General features: G+C 39.9%; 1 long non-coding RNA gene across 1 annotated transcript in view; it reads right to left on the bottom strand.

Moving 5' to 3' along the window:
• The window catches only part of LOC113912923, a 55,576-nt gene extending 47,696 nt beyond the window's left edge, over window positions 1-7,880 (bottom strand). Inside the window, exons 1-2 of the long non-coding RNA XR_003517038.1 lie at window positions 7,632-7,880; window positions 7,389-7,531 (exon numbers count right to left, since the gene is read on the bottom strand). This is a non-coding gene — a long non-coding RNA (uncharacterized LOC113912923). The remainder of the gene's footprint in view (window positions 1-7,388; window positions 7,532-7,631) is intronic.
• Between the last annotated feature and the right edge of the window lie 19,729 nt (window positions 7,881-27,609).

The following is a 27,609-nucleotide window of genomic DNA, read 5'->3' as shown; positions in this document are numbered from 1 at the left end:
CCCCTGGTTAATTTAGGAAAGGACATCTGACCCAAGCAGGACAAATGAAATGTGCTAGGGAATCAGGCATCTTGGACCCAGTGATAAAGACTGGGAATGACTGAGAATAATTTACTGTGCCATAAAGCACTTTAGGTTGGCACAAAAGAAGTCACGTGCTTCTCAGGGGATGGCTGAGCTGGGTATCAGCATTCAATCCCACAAGTCTTCCAGTTTAAGAAGAATAGAAATATGCCACATGTAATATGTTCTAATTTCTAATATGCTCCATGTTAGGTGTTCATATCCCTTAGGTTGTTTATTCCCTTAAATAATTCAAAATATTTTCCTTGATAAAATTGCTATTAATATTAGCATTTATTGAACAGTTTACCAGGCATTATGCTAAGCACTTAACATTTATATTTAATCCTCAGAATAACCCAAGGAGAGGGTATTGTCATCATTTTACTGAGGCACATAGATATCAATTAGCCTAATTTCCCTGCTCAAAGTTACACAACTAAGCAGTGAAACTCATGTAAAGACAGAGCTAGATTCCACAGTCTTAACCCATTACCTTGTGCTGCTTACCCTGGTTGTACAGCAGAATTGAATCTGAGAGGGGTGTTTTGTTTTTTGTTTTTTGTTTTAAGATTTTATTTATTTGAGAGAGAGAGCACGCGTGAGAGAGCACAGGTCGGGGGGTGGTAGGGGGAGAGGGAGAAGCAGACTCCCCACTGAGCAGGGAGCCTGATGTAGGGCTTGATCCCAGGACCCTAAGATCATGACCTGAACCGAAGACAGACGCTTAATGACTGAGCCACCCAGGCGCCCCTAGAATAACCTGGGAGTTTTAAAACTATGCCATTGCTGGGTCCTACTTGAGTGAATCTGATTTTCTAGGTCTGCAGTGTAGCTTAGCCATCTGTATTTTTGTAAAACTTTCCCAGGTGATTCTATTGGGCAGACAGATTTGAGAGCCATTAGCTACACATTACTGCTTCCCAGAAGTAACAGGTCTTACAAGTAGCCAACTCTCCCAACCACCCATCCACTCCCTCCCTTCCACACACCTCAGAGGGTCTCATAGTACAATCTGATGTCTTAACATTGAAATGTTTTGAGTCATCCCTTTGTCACCTGGTGAGCCTGATTTGAAAATTACTGTACCAGCCTTTTTTATTTCCACAAATCAACACTAGATGGCAGACTACACATAGGGAATCCCATTAAGCATTTTCATTTCAGAAACATTTTTTCCTTTAAATAACCTCACTAGCCAATATTCGAGTTTAACAATATAGTATTAAAACCGGGGTTATTTTTTCATAAATTGAATTACTCTGTATTGTGGGTCAATTTGTATTACATTAAGCAGAGCCATGAATACCCTGCATATGGCCTGGATTTTAGTCCTCTTCAGCTTTAGCTTTAGAAAGGGTTTTGTTCATCATAAACATATGTAAAATGAAATATCTGTCCTTTCTTATTATACTTGAGAACACTTTTCCACCAATAGATTTCAATGTCCCTGCTAAATAATTGGCCCATTATAAAAACATTTACAAATATTCTGCTTACCTTTCTTAGGGATCTTGTCACATCTCCAACCTGCAAGGCAGAGGGTGCTTAGTTCTATATGCCCATTTTCCCTTCTCCTTAGAGACTGTGTTTGCTTGGCTCATGGAGCTACAGAGGTGGGGTATGTGAGACTCAATATAAGAGTGTATTAACGCGATCATTTATTAGGATCTCACAACCAGCAAAATACCTTCACATTCCTGAATTCAAAGGGGCCCAGCCACCTCCAAGTTAGAATACCCAAGGGCATCCAAGACAGGGTACACCTGTCTTGGACTTTTTCAAGGTGCAGTGGGGTTCTCCATTCTACTACCTTAGGTTTTCAAGTGTTAAACAATTAATATCCTTCATCTGAATTTATACACGATGAAAGATAGGACTGGAGAGATTTAATTCAAGCAATCTTCCTAAATACAAATAAATGATCACCAGCGTAATGGCTCCCCAGTTCTCTTGGATATGGTCTGGATTCCTTAATATGGATTATAAGGTTATCAAGATCTAGCCCCCCCCTTTTCATCCCCCAATCTTTTCACCCCCAATTCCACATATGCCATGTAGAGGTCAGACTAGATTTATTTCAGCTTCAGCAACATACCTTCTTCTGTCTCATGAATGTTCACAATGAGCTGGGAGGGTTTTTTTGGTTTTTCTCTCCTACCTTCCATTTTGAACTTCATCCAACCCATGCTTACCCCACCTTCACGTATTTAATTTCTACCTACACACTAGGTCTTAGCTTACATGTAACTTTCTCCAGAAAGCCTTCCCTGACCACTGAATTATAGCTTTGTTTCCTGAGTATTCTGCATTTTCCCCTTCAGACTATTTACCAAACTATGCTATAATCACTTCTTTTCATGTCTGCAAACACCATGGAGGCATTCTTAGTTATTCTTGTATTCTTAACATCTAGCTCGGTGCTTGGCAAATACCAAGTTCTCTATAGATATTTATTGAACAAGTGAGGGAGGTCTCAACATCTAATAGCCCCCTTCTTATGTCTCAGGTTTGAGAGCAGGAACTTTATGCACACCTGCAAATAAATTGTCTAAAACCAGCCCAAACTGTCCCTTTCCTAGAAAAACAAAAGCATCCCAACGAATTCATTTAAAAAACAGAACATGTATGAAACACCCCAAAATCTTGAATCATTTCAGATTCAAGATGACAAGATGTGAGGAAAAATACAATAAAATTTAAGTCATTTTTGCTACAAAATTGAAATGAAGGAAACTCTACAAGATCAGGCAAAGTTCACGTGTATCAAGAACTTCACCACATCGAGAACTTTCAATGATTTGGGTTCACTAAAAACAGACTTAGGTCTTACAAAGAAGAATTTCCATACTAAGGATGAGCTCACTTCCTTCCACCCCCTACACCCCCCCCCACCCCACGCTGCTGTTTGCCTCCCCCTCTACTACAGTTCAAGCCAGGAAACAAAACAGTTCCTCAAGAATAAATTTAAAAGATAAGATTCACTAGATTACATTTCTTCAGACTCATATTATAGTTTGTAGAGAGACCTCAGTGCTGACATAGCCCTGTAGCTTGCATACTGCCATATTTACTAAGGAGTTCTTAATTTTTGACTCCATATAAAGAAAATGGGATTGAGGAGATTTAAAATCCTTTCAGTTCCTATTCTGGGCCAAGGAAAACTAGCAAAAATTAAGTTCTTGGAGAATATTATTAGGTTTCTTGTCCCTCTTTACCAACTCTCAACATCATTACTCTCGCATAGCTATGTAAAAGCCCATTTTGAAAGTTACTATGGGCAGCAGTCCGTGGACCTCCGAAACTCATCCTGAATCTCTGTAAGAATGCTCATTGTAAAACCCAAGGTTTGTCACTCCCTAGAAGAAAGTCCTGTAGATCTTTTTTTTATTTTAAATACCTTATTTATTTACTTATTTGAGAGAGACAGAGAAAGCCCTAGGGTTGGAGGGAAAGGGGGAGAGGGAGAGAGACAAGCAGACTCCCTGCTGAGTGCCGAGCCGAACATGGGACCCCATCCAGGACCCTGAGATCATGACCTGAGCCAAAGGCAGATGCTTAACCCCACCGAATGAGCCACCCAGGTGTCCCAAAAGTCCTGTAGATCTTAATATCAAGAATAATTGTTCTCGTCCTGAGAAGCTGGTTTCCTTTTATCTGAGAAATCAGTAAGAATTCATTAAAAGTATAAACCTCAGGATCTCACCCCAGACATGCAAAATTTTAAGTTCTATTGTTGGGGCCTGAGTGATTATAGTTTTATAAGCTCATCAGGTGATTTAGTTGCACACAAAAGTTTGGGAATCCCTCTTATAGATGAGAATTATGTAATTGATAAGTTTTCTCTTCAAATTCAGCCACTGGAAAGCTTAGAAAATTTATAGTTCACTGGTAGCAGGTGTATGGATCATTTTATTATACTTCTTAATTATTTTCCTGTCTCCCCGTGTTTGCATCTTTGGTTTGTATTTATTTCTTCTTTCACCTCACTTCCAATTTAAATTCTTGTCATAGTACATAACCACATAAGCCATCTTAAATTCTTTTTGGAACATGACAAGAAGCAGATAGGCAGAGAGCCAGACGAATATGTAAATAATTATTACACTCATTTCTGTAGAGAAAAAAATGTTCTTGGCAACTGGTGCAGAGTAAGCCTCCTTGGCTGACCTGGAGAAAGCCCTGTGCATGTGTGTGCTCATGCGCACACACACGCTTGCTCATGCTGGGGGAAAGGGGAGAGGAGGCCATGCGTGGGAATTAAAGAACTATTGTACTTCTACTTTTCAGTGAATGATTTTTAAATTTTTCTATCAAAAAGCAACTGTACTTCTTTGCTGCTCCTCATTAAACTTGTGGTACATGTACCAGCTAGAAAACTCACGTCTGAAACAGTAATGTGGATGGATGTTTTGATGAGACTGCCCTTCTCTCTGTTGGGCCCTTTCTGGGTTGGCCCCAACCCTTTCCTTTTTTTTTTTTTTTTAAGATTTTGTTTATTTATTTGACAAAGAGAGACACAGCGAAAGAGGAAACACAAGCAGGGGGAGTGGGAGAGGGAGACGCAGATGCTTAACGATTGAGCCACCCAGGCGCCCCCCAACCCTTTCCATCTTAATCCCTGCCTTGTCTTCTTTTACTGAATCCCCAAAGAAGGCATACATTTATAGGAGCTTTAGAGAGTGATTCTCAGAATTACTGGAAGGGAGGGGGACCGTAGGTTGTTTTGATATGTTTCAATGAGTGAAATGCACTCTCTGCCCTTCTGTCTTTAGTACAAACTTGTCTTTATTACAACCACCAGTCTTTGAGAATCACTGTAAATGGGGCTAAGCCTGGAAATTGTAACATATGGGTAACTGTTTGCTTTATTTATCTGAGTGATCATGTGTCTGTGGCTGGGAGAACCAGATTTTTGTCTCCTGTTTTATTCTCCTCAGTCATTTCCAGGAGGAGACTCTGTGAGACCACAGTTTGAGACATCAAACTGGGTTGATGTAGCCTGACACCAGCTCTCTGTCCTAGAAACCAGGCTTGATGCTGTTAGGCTCCAGTGCATTTGCTGGTTTTTCACTTTTTGGATATCTATTTGTCATACAGCTCCATCTGTTCTGAAACATAAGTGATGGCTAGTCTTCACCATACCAAGATCAACTTTATAAGAATTGGGTAAGAACTGAGTCAGTGTGGTCCAGCTGAAAACCCTAGAGTCTGATAAATCTAATTGGGAAATATTCTTCAGTGCTCTGTAGGCCAATACAATGTTTGTCAAACTGCTACTAAATTTTGAGGTAAGTAATAAGCAAAAGGTCCACCTGAAGACAATATCCTTCAATACAACCAACATTCTGAGAATATACTTTGTATAAGGTATGGGCTAAGTAAGGTGATCTGCAGACAAGAAGGCTGATAGAGTTAATAACAAGAGCCAGCATTAGCCAGCATTTAGGGAGTATCTGGCAATTAATACATACTTTAATTTGAAAAAGCTGAGCATTACTCACTTTTTACCATAAGAGAACTAAGTCCAGAATGGATAAGAAACTTGCCCAAAGCCATGTAGGTAAGTGTTAGAGATAGGATCCAAAGCTGCTATTTTCCCCTAATGGAAGGCACCACCTCCAGCATGGTGTGTGGGTGTGTGGGTGGGGGGGGGGGGGGCGGATGTGTGGTGTGTGTTTGTGGGGGGTGTGGTGTGTGTTTGTGGGGCGTGTGGTTGTGTGTGGGGGGGAGCATGTGGTGTGTGCGTGTGTAATAAGGTATGTAAATCAATAACTACAATACCAAGAGGAAGAAAATAAGGGATGTATGATGAGAGAAACACCAACATGGCGCTATGAAGAGACGGAGGGAAAGACTCAGGAGGAATTGGAAACTGGCTTTTGAATTGAGTTGAAGGCCATAAGAAATGGGTGGGATCGGGAAAGATGGAATTGAGACTGGCATATCATGAAGAAGAACTGTGTGAGAAAACACCTGGAGACAGGACAGGACTGGCTGGTTTAGGAGAGGGGGAGTTCTGTTTAGTGGGCATTCAGGGTAAGTCCAAAGGCCCACTGTGGAGAGCTCTGGAGGTGCAGCTGGGCCAGGGAGCATCTCTAATTTGCTAATGGACTACTCACGGTTATTGGGCAGCAGAGAGATTGACAGCAGTTGTGCTTAAAAAGAGGAATGGGCGGATTGCGTACAGGAATGGTATTTGAAAAGCATGGAGGCCAATTAAAAGAATTTCAAAGAAGTCGGAGAAAGAGTGAGGGCAGCTCGACTGTGGGCAGCAGGAACTCATGGGAGGGGAACAGATCCAACACCCCAACTTAGGACTTTGGCAATGATTAGAAAGAGTAGGAGCAGATTTGGGAATAAGTTCAGTTTGGGACACGTTGAGCTTCAAGCAAGGGTAGGAAATTCACGTAGAGATGCCCGGAGGGTAGTTGGGATAGCCCCCTAAAGTTAGGAAAGGGAGATTTAGTAAAATGTGAGAGATTTTTGCAATGAGGTCTATAGGAGAATTTTTTCACTATACAAGAAGATGAGGTTGCAGAAAGGCAGAAGGAAGAGATTGGAGAGAGTAGATGGTGGTTCATCAACTGTAAACACAATCTGGCTGGGGAGGATGTGCAATGAAGAAACTGCTGTATAGAATTCACTGGCAAACTTACCTTTACAGAACTGACTTCCCATACACAAAAGACTTAAACAGGGACGAGCCATCCCTATGATCTTAATAAAGGTTGGATGACAAGCTAGGCCTCCTGACTTGTGATATTCGGGGTTCCCTTGGATTGTTTCTTGTGGTTGTGTACTAACTGTCAGCCTGAAATAACTTTTCAGTTTTCTCCTTTTGGTTTATTTACTAGCTCTTGTATAATAGGAGCAGACACCAGCAATTCCTCTTTTAAAATACAAGCCTAAAGTGTAGGCTGAGCGAGAGATCCACCCTACAAGCTGTTCCTGCATCTAGTAATTTTTCTTGCTCTCCTTAGCGCTGGAAGGTGATCCCTGCTTCATTACCAAGGGATTACCTGGGCATTGCTGCAACCTGAGGAAACATTTATTCAAGCCAGAAGCGCTTCAAATGGCAAGATTACTCTTTCAATATTTACCATTCTGCCCTGGGCAACTGAGACCAGAACGCTGCTGATTATTTTCAAACACAGAAAGAAAGGTTAATAGATTTGAATGATGGATATCATGCTCTTAAGTCACTTGGCAAAGTGGCAAATAATGGTGTAGGACATACAGCCATTGTGGGAATAACTACTATAAAATAAATAACTAATACCATGGAAACTGACCTGTTTATTACAGGCATAGGTTGTACTCACCACAGGTTCAGTAGCTCCTGAAAGGGCTGCTCCACCATCTCTCTCCACCCTCTGCTCTTCACCGCAAAGCATCCATGGCTTGTAAAGGGGAATCCACTGGGCCCAGGGTGGATGTTGCTTTGGTTTCCTCCTGTCTCCACTAGCTGTAAAATTCAGGAGGGGAGGCAAATGAAAATCTGCTTAAAGATTTTAAGTCTTCTAAAGAACCAGATCTTGTTCATTTTAGACTCCGTCTTCACCTACTCTTTAAGGAAATGGAGAGGGCATCTAATTCCAAACTAATTCAAATCAGCCAACCAGTACGGAGTTGCTGTCTGTATTCTGGATTCTCATGGAAGTAGTAGAGTCCCTTGGTGAGAAAGGCTTTGGAGTCAATTAGTCCCCAGTTCAGTTTTCAACTCATTGATTCCATTACCATGAAGCCATCTACCCACAGTATTCTGGAGAAGAGCTGTGGCAGGCTTTAGGCTCTGGGTTATTGTGAACAGACACAGTCTCTACTCTCTGGAGCTTATCTGTTAGCTGGAGGAGACAGGCAATTAAAATAAAATGCTGCAATGAAAATCGAAGGAGGGCCACGAGGTTCAGAGTTCTTGTGGGGTCAGAGCTGTTGCGTACCTCTCCCTATCTATGTGAGGTCTTGGGCAAATTTCTTAGCTCCTCAGTTTCCTCATAGAGTTGTTGGGAGGATTCAGTTAAGTAACACAAATCACTAAGTACATAGTCTGGTGTGTAGGAAACACAATGAACACTATCTGATATTATTTTAAGCTCCCCAGTGGCAGGATTTTGAATCATTTTGTTCACTCACCGCTGTATCCCCAGTGCCTAGAGCTGTGCCTGATGCATGGCAGGCATTTGATAATATTTTTCGGCTGAATAACTTTAATGAGGAAGAGAATCATAATGGGGAAAAAAAGACACCAGTGAAGATAAAATTAAACAGTAAAAAGATTCATAGACTGCTTGATGGAGGCTTGGTAACTTGAATGTAACAAAATGGAGCTTTTTAGGGAGAAACGAAGCCCCAAAACAGAGTGCTCAAAAATTGCAATCCTCAACTGAAGGAATCAGATACTTTCTTCTCTCTGTTTGTCCACCAGGGGGAGTATACTACCCACACAAGTCAGCCTTTCTAACCCCTCTGAATGTGAAGCTCTTTTAAAACGGTAATGAGTTAATGGAACAAGTAGAGCCTGAGGCCACAGCCTGTTTCAATTTAAGCAAATAGTTAAAAAGTCTCAGACCAAATCAAGTGGTAGCCAGAACGATCAAAATGTGATTCAGGAGCACTGGGTGTTATATGCAAACAATGAATCATGGAACACCTCATCAAAAACTAATGATGTAATGTATGGTGATTAACATAATGTAATAAAATAAAATTTAAAAAAATGTGATTCAGATAGTCTTTTAAACTTTGAAAGGGTGTGTATCTGCTCATTTCTTAATCTTTGGGTATTCAAATTATGATGCTCTAAAAATCACTATGGATATATCATTCCTTGATTAGTTTAGAAATCAAAGTTTGCCAATATTCATTTTTTTGCATATACTTTTTATGATTTTATTTTTGAATAATCTCTACACCCGATGTGGTGCTTGAACGCACAACCCCAAGATCAAGAGTTGCATGCTTTACCGACTGAGCTAGCCAGGCACCCCTTTGCACATTTTCTTGCATACTTGATCCAGATAATTTGTGAATTATAATATTTTGCTTTTCTTTTTTTATTATTATGTTAATCATCATAGATCATTAGTTTTTGATGTAGTGTTCCATGATTCATTGTTTGCATATAACACACAGTGCTCCGTGCAGTGCTCCCCTCTAGAACCCTCAGTTTGTTTCTCAGAGTCCATAGTCTCATGGTTCATCTCGCCCTCCAATTTCCCCCCCTTCATTCTTCCCCTCCTGCTATCTCCTTTTTTTTTTAACATATAATGTATTATTTGTTTCAGAGGTACAGGTGATTCAACAGTCTTACACAATTTACAGTGCTCACCATAGCACATACCCCCCCCAATGTCTATCACCCAGCTACTCCATCCCTCCCACCCCACCCCCCCACTCCACGAAATAAGTCAATCAGAGAAAGACATGTATCATATGACCTCACTGATATGAGGAATTCTTAATCTCAGGAAACAAACTGAGGGTTGCTGGAATATTTTGCTTTTCATTAAAAGTTCCTTCTACCTCATATTCATGGGTGGAGTTTGTAAAGTGTAAATGGTCACTGTTAAACCAGTGTGGAACGTATGTTGAAATGATGAGACAAGAAGCATAAATAGAGCAGTAATCTCCCACAGAGCCCGGTAATCCTCTAAACTCGAGGGATTGTTGGTAAATGTGGCCGATGCATGCTGCACGGATGAATCCCAGGTTCCTTCCTCAGGTGGCAATTATGGGTCTTCCTGGAACTCTCAGGTATGACACGGTACTACTTAAATGAAAATTACCTTATCACAGTAAGAACAGTTTTAGAAATGCCTTTATTTTATTATATATGTATAAACAACAATGTTGTGTGGAGTTTTTCCTGTTGGTTAAAATTTCAGTGACTCAAAGCTATGAACAGAAGTCATTCTATGATTCAACTTCCAAACTCAAGGAGGCATCTGTGTGCGAGCCAGCTACCTCCCCAAAGGTTAACTAGAGACATACCTGTAGGATCTGGCTCTCTCATCGAGTACGATGCTGCTTAGACGGGAGAAGGCAGCCATCTTAGGAAGTGCAGTTTGCAGAAAGTCAGATGCTTTGCTCCTCCAAACCCAGAGAAGCAGAGGTGCCAAGAGAATCCTCATAAGGCTTGGCTTTGCCTGAAAGAAAATGGACACTTTCCCACTTAATTGGATGTCTGCTTAGTCAGGGACTTGTTCACTTGTCCCATTCTCCTTAAGCAGGGGGAAAGTTAACTGGAGTGACTTGGCATCACAGGGTTGCCAGGTAAGGAGGGGAGTCAGGGCTGTTGGGGTTTCTGGGAGGTGAGGACGATGGGTTCCACAGGTCCTGCCTGCAGACGGCTGCTGAGAGAAGAGGGGATTCAGGGCTATCGAATTGCCAGGAAATCAAGCAAAAGCCGCAAAGAGGCATAGGCAGAGGAAGGGGACGTGAATGTGTCAGCTAGGGGTCAGCAGCGGAGGTGGCCACACTGAAGAATGAACCAGCAATGCCCAGGAAAGTTTGGAGGGCAGGTTGGAGCCACTGTCCACCCCTAATGACCGCAGTCCAGCTTAGCAGCTGTGGCGGACCAGGGGAACAACTGCAGCCTCCCAGTTAAGTAAGGAGATGGCTAGTCTTCGCAGGACCCTGGGGGGAGCCGGCAGCTAGATGAGGGTAAAGGGAAAGCTTCCCAAAAAGCAGACCATGCTCCCTCCCCCAAAGAAAAACACAGGAACTGCGCATTTGGATCTAGCCAGTGCTGGGGTCACGGGGGAAGGCTTTTTTAAATGTGTAATTTAATTTTTAGAAATGAGTCTTTAGAAGATGAAACAAGATTTCTGTGATAACCAAAATTTGTTGGAAGTTATAAACTATGGCCCATAATCATGAAGGGACCCAATAACCAGTACACATACCATGTGTATGGAGGCAGCTACTAGAAGAAATCAAAATCACTTTATGTTCAAACCCCAACATTTTTTCCTAAAACTGTCTACTTTAAACACATTTTAGGAAAACAAAAGAAGATGGCATTCAACTCTGGTTCAGTTAGGAATCAAGTACTGGCATGCTAAGATACACACCTGGCTTCTTGTGCCCCCAACCTTGGCGCCTCCCGTTATTACCTTGCCAACTGCATTTTGTTGGGTTCCCATGAGTTATGGCGTCATGGAGGCTAAGAGCTCTGAGTGAGCCTCCCTTTGCATTCTAGTCTATTCACCGATACGATAAACGTGCTCTCTCAAATCTTTCTCTCCGAACGCAAGTCAGATAGATGACCTATCTAAAATCCAGATGTTTGGATCTGTGTTTAGCCACTTGCTGTAACACTTGGGCCAATGATGTAACCTCGTTTTCTCATTGACAAAATTCAGGGATGACTCTAGAGCCTTTTGACTCTTCTACTTAGTAAGGAAAAGTTTTATAGGACGCATTATCCTGAGATGTAGAGCAAGGTAGAATTTTAAAAAAGTTCAAAATGTGTTTAAGTACAGTCATGGCTACCAGATGGGAGCGTAAAGAGTAATATAGATAGAAAGAGAAGAGAAGCATATGCAAAAATCTGGTTTGGAAGTGAGCAAGTTTCAGGACCTTTTGAGGAGAGACACGTTGTAATGAAGTTAAGGGTAGGAAGGCAATTAGGTAATGGGGGCTAAGGGCTTTACAATCTGAGATTTTATAACTATATTAGAAAACAATGCCTTTGAGCTCTGAGAAGAAAAAGCTGGCAGGGAGGCTCAGGAGAGAGAGAAATAGTTTCCAAGCTTGGGAACTAAGTAGCAAAATGAGATTGATAGTTTAGGAGTGAGACAGAAAGAGCATTCACATGGTTTGATAAGATTAGCATTCAAGTAGAGAGGGTCTCCTGAAAACAGCTGGAAACGCAATAAAATCAACAACTGCTATAGCAATTTAGGGATTACAAACCATTCTAATATGGTCCTCAAACTGCCTTCAACAGACCCAAAGAGGGGGCCCAAAGAAGGGGTCAGAGGCCAAGGTCGGGGTCAGGTCTCGAAACTTGGTTCATATGTCCAATGAAGAGGACGTTAAAACTGATACGCTGAGCTTGCAAAACACAATTTTCCTTCCCTCTCCTAAAGCTCTTGGTAATCTTAAATACAATACATAGGACAAGGAGAAATAATTAAAAACATACAACTCACACACACACTGAAGTTCTGTTAGGGTAAGCACCAAGTGTTTCAAAGGCATTGATAGAAAACACCCAACAGAGTTTTCCTGGGGGCTGGGGGCTGGGGATAACAAGCTAACAGCAAGCACAGTATGCCTTCATGTGTATGGAGAGGGCTGTATTAGCAGAATTTACATGACACACAACTCACTGTCACTCCTTCAGAACGTCCATCTTTATTTCAGAGCATGAGGAGCATGTTTTTCAGATACTCTGAACCATCTCTGTCAGTGTTATTCTAGTCCCCGCTGTGGATCATTGGGCTATTGCTATCTGAATCCTGACTGTGTGGGGGGCTTTGTAGGTGTAGATAAATAAAGTTGTATTAGATAATAATCTGTATTCCTTTTCTGTGGCTGCTAGAGCAAACTCCCCCAAACTGGGTGACTTAGAGCAAGAGGAATTTGTTCTCTCAGTTCTGGAGGCCACAGTCTGAAATCAGTGTCACTGGACCAACACCACAGTGTCAGCAGGTGTATGCTCCTTCTGGTGGCTCTAGGGGAGAACCCCTTCCTTGCCTCTTCCAGCTTCTGCTGGAATTCTGGCAGCTTCTGCTGGTGCTCAGGGCCTTGTGGCCCCATCACTTGAATCTCTGTCTTCACGTCACCTTCTCCCGTGTATGTGTGTGAGTATCTCCTATTGCCTCTCTTAGAACAAGGACACTTGTGATGGCATGTAGCACTCCCTCGGTTAATCCAGAATAGCCTCCTATCTCAAGATCCTGAAATCACATCTGCAAAGTGTGTGTGTGCATGTGTGGATGTAGATAAATATCTTTTGCTAGTCAGTTAGCGTCCAGCTAACTGTCCTTAAGGGTCTAGATGTCCTTCTCAGAAGTGGAGAAGCATGGCCCTCAGCTGTTAACTACTGTTTGATGCCCGCTGTCCCTCTATGTGCCTCAGCCCAGCACCTCAGGCCTGTTTCTCGTGTCTCCTGCCCTGTGGTGCCGTCACTTGGGTGGGGCCTGAGAAGTCACAGCTCACTCACTCCCTACTCTCCAAACAGGAAACTTCTCTAATTCTTAGTTGCTCGAATCCCAAAGTACACAGCAACACAGAGCCCAGCCCCAAGGCTCCCTTAATATGATGAGTGGCTTTCTCTGGGTGCTGGACCCTTGACCTCTGAGGCTCTCTGGTGCCAGAAAGTCTGTGGTGACAGGATTTTAGGAGCCTCCGGCCCGGAGCTGCTCATGCTCCTCTGGTAAACAATCGTTCTTATCTTAGACACTGGGATGGCCCCTTATCAGGCAGGACATTCACTGACCCCACTCAGGGAAACGACTGCTCATCTGCCAGGCCCTAGGAAAATCACCCAGCTGTATTAAGGCTGCAAAATCAGTGGCCAGGAGCTCTGCTGCTTGGCTTCAGAATTATTATTGAGACTAAAGGCTCAGCCTCATTGAAAACAATTGTGGAATGAGTTCAATCATAAGCAATCTGGGCCTGCCATCAGAAAAGGCAAGCTTACACCAACATGTCTTTCTCTGGTGAGCCTGGACATGCCCAGCTTCTGCAGCTCCAAAATGAGAGTTGATCTGACTAAAACAGACACTTTGAGATCGATTTCCCAGACTTCTGTTACTAAAGGTCTTCATTTTTTTCATTCCCTTCCTTGCTTGCTCACATTCTAGCAAAGTCTATCATGGTACAAATGACACAACATTGTGGTGTAACGTACAACTGAGTTGAAGATGAAGAAGTGTACGTTTTATAATGAGAAAACCTACAAAGTGGCTACTGTGGGTGTGAATAATCTCCACATGACAAATCTCTTAGGGAGGATTTCAGAGAGAGTACACTGATTTTTGGGGGGGACTGTTTGCATTGTTCCTGTTTTATTCCATCAGCTCTGCCAAACCTCATTTACTTTGCCACTTGGTGTGGCAGGTTGCTTGAGCCCAAGACTGGGAGTGAAGTTACATGTTCTATTCCAATCTCCTTTAGAGAGTGATCTACACTGCTAGAAAAGTCACAGACTCTTTTATGTTTAGTCCTTCCCTCCATTAAATACACATTATAGTAAATTATTGATACAGGTTTCCTGAAAATGGAAAATGGAAGAGATCGGGGCTCCGTGAAGGGTTTAGATTGTTTGAGAGCAATGTAATGCAAGATATTACTTGTATTCAAAGACATCATATTAATTGTAGACATAAAGAATGACTAATAAAATTATATTATTCTAAATAAAACCCAGTAAGGGTGATGGGAGAAATAGGTGATGGGGATTAAGGAGGGCACTTGTTGTGATGAGCACTGCGTGTTGTGTGGAAGTGCTGAATCTCTAAATTCTATACCTGAAACTAATATTACCCTGTTAACTAACTGTAATGTTAACTAACTGTAGTTAACTAACTGTAATTTAAATAAAAACAAACAAAAAGAAGCATATTGGAAAAAAATAAAACAGTAAAAAGAACATTATACTTTCACTGCAGGGATAAGGAAAAATGTATATTTATGGGGAAAAATATGTGAAAAATATTGGGGTTTCCAAAATAATTAAATGACAGATTTTTTTCGCTTTCAAGGACTCTTACATCTAATAACATTTTGGCTTATATAGGGAGTATAAAGAAGCAAAAAGAATGCATTTGCTTTTGAAAATGATATTAATCAGAGCTTGCCCGTTTTGCTGCTTCTCCTAACAAGTAGAAGGATCAAGGGGCACCTGGGTGGCTCAGTCAGTTAAGCGTCTGCTTTCAGACTGGGTCATGATCCCACGGTCCTGAGATCGGGTCCTACATCAGGCTCCCTGCTTAGCAGGAAGCCTGCTTCTCTCTCTGCCTGCCACTCCCCCTGCTTGTGTGTTCTCTCTCTCTCTCTCTCTCTGACAAAAATAAATAAAATTTTTTTAAAAGAAGGATTGAGAAGTCTTTATTGGTTCCTGATTTCCTCTCTATGAATGACTTAGCCTTTTCTTGCCCCATTCTACTATCACATATAACTTGTATTTCACAGCAGAGTTTAACAGCTTGAGTTCTGGGGTCAGTATCTCTGGGTTCAAATTCCAGATCTACTCTTCTCAGTTATATGACCTTGGGCAAGTTTCTTAACCCTTCTGGACTTCAGTTCCTTCATCTATAAAGTGGGGATAATAATAGTACATCCCTTAGAATGTTGCAGTGCATATTAGTGCTCGGATCTTAGCGCTCAACAAATCTTAGCTACTAATATTACTTTCTTTTAATATATGACCTACTGTTTCTTGTGTTAGACTGATTTAAGTTTGTTTCCATCTCTCCCACTAAGTTGTAAGAGGGGACTGTGTCTTCTTCACCTTTTTCTCTCTCCCATGTGTTTACTATAACGCATTATACATGGTAGATACCTGGTAAACATTTGTAGAATTGAATTATCTCAAGCATTTGGAAAATCTATGCACAAAATCCTATGAAGTTTCAAATGAAGTATCAGAAATCCAGTATATTGCAAAACCCTATTTTAAAGGGGAAAATATCACCTTAAAAGACTACACTTGAATCATTTCTCCCTCTTGCTGTCCTCAGGCTCAATCTTAAATCAGGCTTCACTCATCTGTTGTTTGTACTTTGGTCTCTAGACATTGCCTGTCAGCCCATCCTGTACCACTCACAACACCAGAGCTGATTCTCCCCGAGAGGCTTACACCAAATCATGTCTTCCTGCAGAATGTGTGGAGTGTTCCACACCAGTCCTGCACTTCGGTTCTTAGAACTCAACAGTTATGACCTCCAAGCTCTCTTAGGACCCAGTTTCTGTCTCATGTGAAATGGGATTTGTAAGGTTTAACTCCCATGAGTCTAATTCTACTGATCACATAAATAAATAATAAATTGTGTAATTCTGTTAAATGAGTTTGAAAGCCCTTCTGGTTACCCACTTTAAGCAGTAATATTTGCTAAGAGATTTTTTTTTTTAATGTTCTCTGGAGGCATCTTGTTGAAACCCCTAAGCAACTGGAGCGGGTGAGGCATTGTAGTAACAATGGATTTGCTGCATAATACTTGGGTCTAAGAAATGTCACATTCCCTTATTTGTTCAAAATCAAGTTATATCTGGTCCGGTTGTGAGCTTTATTTTTTTGATCCTAGTCAGGTTTGGGGAATTCTTTCCCCTTCCTGAGGGTCAAGCAGGAGGGTATTTTCACGATTAAGGGCATTAGGGAATAGGTGTTTTTGATCCCAGTTAATGCTCCCCTTCCCCCCCATCCAAGTTCTGCAGGTGGGCAGCTCCAGCCCCCTTAGGCTGAGTAGAGGCATAAGAGCCCATCTAAGTTGGCACCTCCCTCATTCCTGGTGTCCAACCCAGCCTTCATGTATTTTTGTTGGCTTTCTCCATTAGAGTTCAGCATTCCTACTCAAGAAGAGACTTTGGGTCTCCACCACTCTTGAAAACCTATCCCTTCTCAGTCTGTCTGCTCCCATCAACCTCCTCTTGCTCTAGTCCTAGAGGTTTGCTCTAGGGCATCTTCCAGGCCAAGCTGTCAAAAAAGGGTCCTACTGTTTCTTCCCTGTAAACACCAGAAGCCTCCGAGATGAAACTGCTTAGATAAAAAGCATAAGGAAGAGAGAAAAGAATTCGTACTCTGTCCTGAGTCTTACACAAATAGGAAAAATAAGATCGAATCTAATATCTCTATAAATTATTCTGCTGTGTGTTTTACTAAAGTCCCTTGCCTTACTACATATTCTCTTTCAAGCCAAACTCAGAAATCTGGGCACAAAGGCCCGTTGCAAGGAGACAGTGGGGCAGGGTCAGCATAAGCAGGATTCGTATCCAGCGTGCATCTGGGGCAGTTGACAGAATCTTGCTTTTCTGGGACAATAGAAACCTCCAAGGGACTAGACTGTGACCAATATCTGGACTCTCAATGGGGAAATAGAACTTCTTCCATGGGGTGAGTCCTAAAACAACGAAGGGAGACTAGATTCTTGTCTTTCTTGTCTTTTTTGTGATAAGCCTATATTTTGGCCAACATTAAATGTTTGTCTACTCATATAGGGCACAACAAAGCAGTTCTTGAATAGACCAGTGCCCTTGGAATCCAAGGAACAGTTTTATTTAATGGGCTCATTTTGTTGATAATATATTCAGAGCAAAGATGTTAAGTTTTAAAGTCAAGTCATTACTATTTTGGCTAATGTTTAGGAGTTGCCATAAATTAAAAAAGTAAACTAGAAATTATCTAAAGATATATAATTGTATTAGTTTCAATTTTAAGCATTAATACATTGAACTAATAAAGTGGCACCAAATTCAGGTTCTTAAAATTTTTCTTTTAAAAATTAAGCATGCTAGGAGCCCTGGGTGTTATACACAACTGATGAATTGTTGAACACTACGTCTGAAATTAATGATGTACTATGTGTTGGCTAATTGAATTTAAATTTAAAAAATTAAGCAGACTTATAATCAGAATCTGAGAATTTGCAAATATATTAATTCTAAGAATTAGGACTTAATTTGAGTATAACTGGGAATTTGGGTCAATCAAGCTATGCTCAAATATACTTCTTTTTTTTTCAGGGTATGGCACTTTTTTTATGTTTTATTTTTTTTAAAAAAATTGAGGTTTAATTAACATATAATATGTGGGTTTAAGATGTATGGTGTGTTGATTTGATACATTTATATATTGCAGTATGATTACCACTGTAACATTATCTGACACCTCCATCATGTCACATAATTAGCGTTTCTTTTTTTGTGGTGAGAACGTTTACAATCTAGTCTCTTGGCAACTTTGGAGTATATAATACAGTATTGTTGATTATGATCACAATGCTGTGTGTTAGATCTCCAGAACTTACTTATCTCCTAACTATAAGTTTGTACCCTGTGAGCAACATCTCCTCAATTCCTCCACCCCCTAGCCCTTGGCAGCCACCATTTTGCTCTGTTTCTGTGAGTTTGGCTTTTTTAGACTCCACATATAAGTGATATCATATGATATTTGTCTGTCTCTGTCTGACTTATCTCACTTAGCATAATGCCCTCAAGTTCTATCCCTGTTGTCACAAATGGCAGGATTTTCTTCTTTCCCAAGACTGTACAAGACAGCCCCCACAACAGAGAATTATCCTGCCCAAATGTCAATAGCTCTGTTGCTGAGAACTCCTGGTATTTACCAATGCTAGGGTTTGATCCAAGCCAGACAAATTTATTTCCTTGACTTTAAAACAGCAGTTGCCAGAACAGAGCATTTGTGTGGCTATGACAACCCCAGGGAGACTGATGTCAGCAGATGCCAACAGAAGCACCTCTATGGCTAGAAAACTGACCTCAGTGCCTTGATGTGAGGACATGGGAGGGACTGCAGGTGGAGGAATGGAAATGTGAGATGGTCATAGCCTTTTGAGAACACCTGGGGAGAAAGCTGGGAAATTTCTTTTCTTTCTTTTTTTTAAATTTTTATTATGTTATGTTAGTCACCATGCAGTACATCATTAGTTTTTGATGTAGTGATCCACGATGCACTGTTTTTGTATAACACGCAGTGCTCCATGCAGTACGTGCCCTCCTTAATACCCATCACTGGGCTAACTAATTCCCCCTCCCCACTCCCCTCTAAAACCCTGTTTGTTTCTCAGAGTCCAGAGTCTCTCATGGTTCGTCTCTCCCTCCAGTCCCCGCCCCTCATTTTTCCCTTCCTTCTCGTAATGTCCTCCATGTTATTCCTTATGTTCCACAAATAAGTGAAACCATATGATAATTGACTTTCTCTGCTTGACTTATTTCACTTAGCATCATCCCCTCCAGTCCCATCCATGTTGCTGTAAAAGTTGGGTCTTCATCCTTTCTGATGGCTGAGTAATATTCCATTGTATATATGGACCACATCTTCTTTATCCATTCATCTGTTGAAGGTCATCTCGGCTCTTTCCACAGTTTGGCTATTGTGGACATTGCTGCTATGAACATTGGGGTGCCCATGGCCCTTCTTTTCACTACATATGTGTCTTTGGGGTAAATACCCAGGAGTGCAATTGCTGGGTCATAGGGTAGCTCTATTTTTAAATTTTTGAGGAACCTCCACACTTTTCCAAAGTGGCTGTACCAACTTGCATTCCCACCAACAGTGTAAGAGGGTTCCCTTTTCTCCACAACCTCTCCAACATTTGTTGTTTCTTTCTCTGTCCATTTTTGCCATTCTAACCAGTGTAAGGTGGTATCTCAATGTGGTTTTGATTTGAATTTCCCTGATGGCTAATGATGAACAATTTTTCATGTGTCTGTTAGCCATTTGTATGTCTTCTTCAGAGAAGTGTCTTTTCATATCTTCTGCCCACTTTTTGACTTGATTATATGTTTTTTGGGTATTAGTTTGAGAAGTTCTTTATAGATCTTAGATACCAGCCCTTTATCTATAGTGTCATTTGCAAATATCTTCTCCCATTCTGTGGGTTGCCTCTTTGTTTTGTTGACTGTTTCCTTTGCTGTGCAGAAGATTTTTATCTTGATGAAGTCCCAAAAGTTAATTTTTGCTTCTGTTTCACTAGCTTTTAGAGATGTATCTTGAAAGAAGTTGCTGTGGGTGATGTCAAAGAGGTTACTGCCTATGTTCTCCTCTAGGATTTTGATGGATTCCTGTCTCACGTTGAGGTCTTTCATCCACTTTGAGTTTCTCTTTGTGAATGGTGTTAGAGAATGGTCGAGTTTCATTCTTCTACATGTGGCTGTCCAATTTTCCCAGCACCATTTATTGAAGAGACTGTCTTTTTTCCATTGCATGTTTTTTCCTGCTTTGTCAAAGATTATTTGACCATAGAGTTGAGGGTCCATATCTGGGTTCTCTATTCTGTTCCATTGGTCTATATGTCTGTTTTTGTGCCAATACCACGCTGTCTTGGTGATCACAGCTTTGTAATATAGCTTGAAATCGGGCAATGTGATGCCCCCAGATTTGTTTTTCTTTTTCAAAATTACCTTGGCGATTCAGGGTCTTTTCTGATTCCATACAAATTTTAGGATTGTTTGTTCCAGCACTTTGAAAAATGTCATTGAAATTTTGATTGGGATGGCATTGAAGGTATAGATTGCTCTGGGTAGCATAGACATTTTAATAATGTTTATTCTTCCGATCCATGAGCATGGAATATTTTTCCATCTTTTTGTGTCTTCTTCAATTTCTTTCATGAGTGTTCTATAGTTCCTAGAGTATAGATCCGTTACCTCTTTGGTTAGGTTTATTCCGAGGTATCTTATGGTTTTTGGTGCTATTGTAAATGGAACTGTTTCTCTAATTTCTCTTTCTACAGTTGCGTTGTTAGTGTATAAGAAAGCAACTGATTTCTGTGCATTGATTCTGTATCCTGCCACATTACTGAATTGCTGTATGAGTTCTAGTAATTTGGGGGTCGAGTCTTTTGGGTTTTCCACATAAAGTATCATGTCGTCTGTGAAAAGAGAGAGTTCGACTTCTTCTTTGCCAATTTGAATACCTTTTATTTCTTTTTGTTGTCTGATTGTTGTTGCTAGGACTTCTAGTACTATGTTGAACGATAGTGGCGAGAGTGGGCATCCTTGATGTGTTCCTGATCTTAAGGGAAAGGCTCTCAGCTTTTCCCCATTGAGGATGACATTCGCTGTGGGTTTTTCATAGATGGATTTTATGAACTTGAGGAATGTTCCCTCTATCCCTATACTCTGAAGAGTTTTAATCAGGAAAGGATGTTGTATTTTGTCAAATGCTTTTTCTGCATCAATTGAGAGGACCATATGGTTCTTCTCCCTCCTCTTATTAATGTGTTCTATCACATTGATTGATTTGGGAATGTTGAACCACCCTTGCATCCCGGGGATAAATCCCACTTGGTCGTGGTGGGTGATCCTTTTAATGTATTGTTGGATCTTATTAGCTAGGATTTTGTTGAGGATTTTGGAATCCATATTCATCAGGGATATCAGTCTGAAATTCTCCTTTTTGATGGGATCTTTGCCCGGTTTGGGGATTAAGGTAATGCTGGCCTCGTAGAATGAGTTTGGAAGTTTTCCTTCTGTTTCTATTTTTTTAAACAGCTTCAGTAGAATAGGTATTATTTCTTCTTTGACTGTTTGGTAGAATTCCCCAGGGAATCCATCAGGCCCTGGACTCTTGTTTTTTGGAAGGTTTTTGATCACTGCTTCAATCTCATTACTGGTTATTGGCCTATTCAGGTTGTCAATTTCTTCCTGTTTCAGTCTTGGCAGCTTATAGGTTTCCAGGAAGGCCTCCATTTCATCCAGATTGCTCAGTTTATTGGCATATAGTTGTTGATAATAATTTCTAATAATTGTTTCTATTTCTTTGGTGTTAGTCGTGATCTCTCCCCTTTCATTCATAATTTTATTAATTTGCGTCCTTTCTCTTTTGTTTTGGATAAATCTGGCCAGTGGTTTATCGATCTTATTAATTCTTTCAAAGAACCAACTTCTAGTTTCATTGATCTGATCTACTGTGTTTCTGGTTTCTAATTCATTGATCTCTGCTTTAATTTTAATTATTTCTCTTCTAATGCATGGTTTGGGCATCGTTTGTTGCTTTTTCTCTAGTTCTTAAGGTGTAGAGTTAGTTGGTGAATTTTAGATTTTTCTATTTTTTTGAATGAGGCTTGGATGGTTATGTATTTCCCCCTTAGCACCGCCTTTGCAGTATGCCATAGGTTTTGGACCAATGTGTTTTCATTATCATTGATTTCCATGAATTGTTTAAGTTCTTCTTTGATTTCCTGGTTGACCCAAACATTCTTGAGCAGAGTGGTCTTTAGCTTCCAAGTGTTTGAATTTCTGCCAAATTTTTTCTTGTGATTAAGTTCCAGGTTTAAAGCATTGTGGTCTGAGAATATGCAGGGAATAATCTCAATCTTTTGGTATCTGCTGAGACCTGATTTGTGACCCAGTATGTGTTCTGTTCTGGAGAAAGTTCCATGTGCGCTCGAGAAGAATGAGTATTCTGTTGTTTTAGGGTGGAATGTTCTGTAAATATCTATGAGGTCCGTCTGATCCACTGTATCATTCAAAGTTCTTGTTTCCTTGTTGATTTTCTTCTTAGATGATCTGTCCATTGCTGAGAGTGGAGTATTGTGGTCTCCTACAATTAACGTATTGTTATCAATAGGACTCTTTTATTTTGGTTAACAGTTCGCTTATGTAGATGGCTGCTCCCATGTTGGGGGCATAGATATTTACAATTGTTAGATCTTCTTGTTGGATAGACCCTTTAAGAATGATATAGTGTCCTTCTGTGTCTCTAATTACAGACTTTAGTTTAAAATCTAATTTGTCTGATATAAGAATTGCTACCCCAGCTTTCTTTTGAGGTCCGCTGGCATGGAAGATGGATCTCCATCCCTTCACTTTCAGTCTGGATGTATCTTTAGGTTCAAAATGAGTCTCTTTTAGGCAGCATATGGATGGGTCCTGTTTTTTTATCCAATCTGCAACCCTGTGCCGTTTTATGGGAGTATTTAGGCCATTCACGTTGAGAGTGATTATTGAAAAATATGAATTAACTGTCATGTTGCCTGTGAAGATGTTGTTTTTATAGATTGTCCCTGTAAATTTCTGTTGTATATCACTCTTGGGGTCTTTCTCCTTTTATAGAACCCCCCTTAATATTTCTTGCAGGGCTGGCTTAGTGGTCACATATTCTTTCAGTTTCTGCTGGTCGTGGAAGCTCTGCATCTCTCCATCCATTCTAAATGAAAGCCTTGCTGGATAAAGTATTCTTGGCTGCATGTTCTTCTCATTTAGTACCCTGAATATGTCTTGCCAGGCCTTTCTGGCTTGCCAGGTCTCTGTGGATAGGTCTGATGTTATTCTGATGTTCCTCCCTCTGTACGTAAGGAATCTCTTCCCCCTAACTCCCCTTAAGATGGTTTCCTTGGGAATTGTGCAAGACTGTTGAATCACAGGTCTGTACCTCTGAAACAAATAATGCAATATATGTTAAGAAAAAAAAAGAAGAAGGAGATAGCAGGAGGGGAAGAATGAAGGGGAGTAAATCGGAAGGGGAGACGAACCATGAGAGATGATGGACTCTGAAAAACAAACTGAGGGTTCTAGAGGGAAGGGGGGTGGGGGGATGGGTTAGCCTGGTGATGGGTATTAAAGAGGGCACGTTCTGCTGATGGGTATTAAAGAGGGCACATTCTGCGTGGAGCACTGGGTGTTATGCACAAACAATGAATCATGGAACACTACATCAAAAACTAATGATGTAATGTGTGGTGATTAACATAACAATAAAAAAGATGGTTTCCTTGGTTCTAAGATTGGCAAGTTTTACTATTACATGCTGGGGTGTTGGCCTGTTTTCCTTGATCTTGGGAGGGGTCCTCTCTGCCTCTAGGATGCGAATGTTTGTTTCATTCCCCAGATTAGGGAAGTTCTCAGCTATGATTTGCTCAAATACATCTTCTAGTCCTCTCTCTCTCCGCTCCCTCTGGGATTCCAATTATTCTGACATTGGAACGCTTTATGGTGTCACTTATTTCTCTGATTCTATTTTCATGGATTCTGAGTTGTTTTTCCCTGGCCTCCTCTTTTCCCTTTTTGTCTATCATATTGTCTTCCAGGTCGCTTATTCGTTCTTCTGCCTCACTTACCCTAGCTGTTAGATTATCTAGATTGGATTGGATCTCATTGATAGCATTTTTAAGTTCTGCCAATTCAGCTTTCATTTCTGCCCTTAGAGACTCTATGTTGCCATTAATTGATTTCTCCATTCTAGCCATTGTCTTCACAATTGCTAGCCTGAATTCCATCTCCGACATCTTGGTTATATCTGCATCCATTTGTAAATCTGCAGCATAAGTCATAATCTCTGAGTCTTTTCTATTTTGGGGGCTCCTCCTCCTAGTCATTCTGTTGATGGGTGTTTGAGGGAATGTATAGAGTCCAAATTATTGACCAGAACCCAAGCAAGATGCACTTGTTTTCTTGGGACCTTAGGGTTGCTGGCCTCTTGTTTTGAAAGCTGGGAAATTTCTGAAGGAAATTGTAGTCTGAGCCCTGCATTCCTCCTCCTCCTCCTCTTCTTCTTCTTCTTCTTCTTCTTCTTCTTCTTCTTTTTTAATAAATTTTAAATCAGTGTGTTTATATCTCAGCCTTGTTTCAGAAGGGCAATTTCCTTTTGTGAAATAGCTTCTAGGAAACAACTGTTATTCCAGATTTTTCAGCATATTAAAGAGAATAAATAGAAATAAAATAGGCATTTCTATATTTTTCTTTAGGGTTAGAAGCCCATCTTTAGATTATTGTTGAAATATATTCAAAGCTTTGACTTCATATTATCAAAGAAATTTCTCAAGAAATTCCACTTCCGTTCATTTGTCAAAGTCGTCTCATTTTTATCCTAATTGAAGATAACTCAATCAAAATGTATTTATGAACATGGCCATTAATAATATTAAAGTGTTTAAAGATAATTAGTAACATGCCAATAAGAGTATAATATTTCACCTGAAAAATGCTTAACAGTTGCAAGACAAATGAGAATCAAGAATTAATTGCATCATAAATGACATTTGCTTTCAAAGTGATTTTTATTTGATGATTTTCTCAGGGCATATTTGTCAATCTAAATATTTTGTGTCTTGGCTGAGAAAATTAGGAAACAAATGAAAAACACATTTTTAATTTGAAAATCCTTCCTAGAGATTATTTCTTTTTCCCCCTTTTAGAAACGAGTCCTCAGTTTTTTAAACAATAGGATATATATCCAGAATATAGAGAGAACTATTTAAACAATAGAAAAAAGGCAATCAATCCAAGCACAGATTGGACCAAAGATATTGCTAAAGAGGATACACGTATGGTGAATACGCACAAGAAAAGATGCTTTATATTATTAGGCATTAGGGAAATGTAAATTAAAGTACCATATACCTATCAGAATGATTAAAATAAAAAATGCTGATAATACTAAGTACTGACAAGATGCAGCACAACTGAATCTCTCATACACTACTTGTGAAAATGTAGATGGTAGTCCCACTCTGAAAAAGTTTGGCAGTTTCTTTAAAAGTTAAACATGGAGTTACCATCTGACTGTATAATCACATTCCTGGATATTTATCCTAGAGAAATGAAAATTTATGTTCATATGAAAACCTGTAGATAAATGTTCATAGCATCTTTATTTGCAAGAGCCCCAAAATAGAAACAACCTAAATGTCTTTCAGTGGGTGGCTGCATAAACAAACTGTGGTAATCCATACAATAGAACACTATTTAGCAATAAAAAAGAACAAATTATTAATAAGCAAATAACTGGGTGAGTCTCAGGGGCACTGTAATGAGTTAAAAAAGCCAATCTCAGAAAACTACATTCTGTATGATTCCATTCATATAACATTCTGGAAGTGACAAAGTTATAATTGTGAAGAATAAAGCAGTAGTTGCTAGGGATTAGGATTGGGGATGGGATGGGAAGGCAATTATAAAAGGGTAGCATGAAGCATATTTCTGGTGGTGACAGAACAGCTCCATATCCTGTTAGTGTGTTTACATTAATCTATACATATCATAAAATTTCACAGAACTATGCCACATGAAAAAGAATAGTGCAAAATTGTTAAAATCTGACTGTCTAGATTATCAATAGTATTGTACCAATATCAGTTTCTTGGCTTTTATAATGTTATGTAAGATGTTATCATTGGGGAAATCTGGGTGAAGTGCACATGGGAATTATCTGTATTATTTTTTGAAATTTCTTGTAAATCTAAAATTGTTTCAAAATAAAAAGTTGAAAAAAAAAAAACCCAGGAGTTAATTCAAAATCTGGTTACAAAATGACTTTGTCAATTGGTTCCCACACTCTTCTCCTACATACCTTCCTCTGACCTTAGAATTCTTCTCTAGGAAAGAATTAAAGAACTGTCTGGGGTGAATCAAGGCTCCTATGGTGGATATTATTAAACTCTCTCCATTTAGGAGCCTTCTGCCTATTCAGTCTAACATGGAGCTTTCCCTAGTGGGAAAGTGAAATACATATGCAGCAGAAAAGAAAACCTACACCAGTTACGCTGAAATAGTATACTAACATAAAATATAAATATAAAAGAACAACCAAACATCACTATATATATATATATATATATATATATATATATATATATATGTACACACATATATATATAAAGAAAATCCACAGTTTAAAAGACCAAGAAAAAGAATTGGAAGGTAACTGGTAATTTAGAGAACAAAAGAAAAATTTGAATCTGTGAACTCTATTTCTTGTCCTTAAAGAGAAGTGAAATCAGAGAGGGAGATGAACCATGAGAGACTATGGACCCCGGGGGAAAAAATCTCAGGGTTTCAGAGGAGGTGGGGGTGGGGGGAGGCGGTGACAGGGTGATGGGTATTGAGGAGGGCATATGCTGTAATGAGCACTGGGTGTTATACTTAACTAATGAATCATTGAACACTACATCAAAAACTTAATTATGTACTATGCAGTGCCTAACTGAACATTAAGAAAAAAGATGAACATCAAGAAAACTACATATAAAATTTACAGGTGGCTAAAATCCACTTAATAAAGTAAGAAAATTAGAAGTAAGAAGATATATATTTTTTAATTAAGTTTTAAATTTTTATGGTCAAAAAAAAGAGAAGTATGGATGTCGTATTCATAAAATAAGAGTTGAGCAATCAGAAAACAAAAAAAGGGAGCACCTGGGTTCCTCAGTTGGTTAAGCGTCTGCCTTTGGCTCGGGTCATGATCCCGGGGTCCTGTGATGGAGCCCCCTGTTGGGCTCCTTGCTCAGCGGGGAGTCTGCTTTTCCCTCTCCTTTTGCCTGCCACTCCCTCTGCTTGAGCTCTCTCTCTCTCTGTCAAATAAATAAATAAAATCTTAAAAAAACCCAGAAGTTTAAGCCAAAATATCAACAAGTTGTATAATAAGAATTCCAGAAAGAAAAAAATTAAAACTAAACTAAAAGGGTGGGGAAGGGGGGAAAATCAAGGGAGAAGAAATAATGAAAGAACTAAGAGAATTTCCCAGAGCTAAAGAAACTTCCTATGGAAGAAATCCACCAATTGATGAGCAGATTGAATAAAAAAGACCCTCATCAAGATATAACTTCATGAAAATTCAGTACTTTTAAAGATAAGGCATAAAATAGAAACTTCTTCCAAGATTAAAAAAAAAAATACAGATCACCTGCATAGAAGAAGAAATCAGACTGGTGCATTAGACTTCTCAAAAGTAAAATGTTCATAGAAAAATAATTTTAGCCTAGCATTCTCTCCTCTAGTCAATTTAATTAAGTCTAGGAAGAGCATAAAGGCCATTTTCAATATGGAAGGACTCAGAAATTTTAGGTGCCAGGCATCATTTTCATAAGTTACTTGAGGACATAATCCAGCAAGATAGTAGTAGAAACCATGAAA

The sequence above is a fragment of the Zalophus californianus genome, chromosome 4 (genome assembly GCF_009762305.2).
Source record: "Zalophus californianus isolate mZalCal1 chromosome 4, mZalCal1.pri.v2, whole genome shotgun sequence".
NCBI classification, from domain to species: Eukaryota; Metazoa; Chordata; class Mammalia; order Carnivora; family Otariidae; genus Zalophus; species Zalophus californianus.
This window is presented reverse-complemented; position numbering and strand designations above follow the sequence as displayed.